The sequence below is a fragment of the Fukomys damarensis genome, unplaced genomic scaffold (genome assembly GCF_012274545.1).
Source record: "Fukomys damarensis isolate Sample0158 unplaced genomic scaffold, DMR_v1.0_HiC HiC_scaffold_37167, whole genome shotgun sequence".
Classification (NCBI taxonomy): Eukaryota; Metazoa; Chordata; class Mammalia; order Rodentia; family Bathyergidae; genus Fukomys; species Fukomys damarensis.
In genome coordinates this window covers 1-840 of record NW_022938079.1, presented here as the reverse complement: position 1 = coordinate 840, position 840 = coordinate 1, and the positions used below count along the sequence as shown (strand labels likewise).

Sequence of the window (840 nt, the reverse complement as noted above, 5' to 3'; positions counted from 1 at the left end):
ATAAAAAGGTGTCTGCCCGAGGTCAGAAAAGAGAACCCCCTCCAGTTCGAGTTCCAGGCCAAGTTCTACCCTGAAGACTTCTCTGAGGAGCTCTTCCAGGACATCATGCAGAAGCCGTTCTTCCTCCAGGTGAAGTAGGGGATCCTTAGTGATCAGATCTACTGTTTCCCCCATCCCAGCATGGCAGTGGCCGTGCTCCTGGGGTCCTACACTGTGCAGGCCAAGTTCAGAGACCACAGCAAGGAAGTGCGCAAGTCTGGGTCACTCCGCTCTGAGTGGTTGATCCCACAGAGGGTCACCGACCAGCACTAACTCACAAGGGAGCAATGGGAGGAGCGGATCCAAGGGAGGCATGCAGAGCACCGTGGGATGCTCAAAGATAATGCTATGCTGGAGGACCTGAGGGTACCTAGAGATGTATGGAATAAATTATTTTGAGATCAAAATAAGAAAGAAGCAGACCTTTGGCTTTGAGTTGATGCCCTTGGATTAAATATTTATGAGAAAGACGATACGTTGACCCCAAAGACTGGCTTTCCGTGGAGTGAAATCAGGAACATCTCTTTCAATGACAAAACGTTTGTCATTAAGCCTATTGACAAGAAAGCACCCGACTTTGTGCTCTGTGCCCCATGCCTGAGAATTAACAAGTGGATCCTGCAGCTCTGCATGGGGAACCATGAGCTGTACATGCACCACGGGAAGCCCGACACCATTGAGGTGCAGCAGATGAAGGCCCAGGTGCAGGAGGATAAGCATCAGAAGCAGCTGGAGCAGCAGCAGCTGGAGCCTGAGAAGAGAAGAGAGACTGTTGAGAGGGAGAAGGAACAGATGCTGGGG

The 840-nt window shown here is 51.1% G+C and overlaps 1 pseudogene; it reads left to right on the top strand.

The window, feature by feature from the left end:
- The first annotated feature begins 9 nt into the window (after positions 1-9).
- LOC104852103 lies at positions 10-833 on the top strand (annotated as a pseudogene).
- The last annotated feature ends 7 nt before the right edge of the window (positions 834-840 follow it).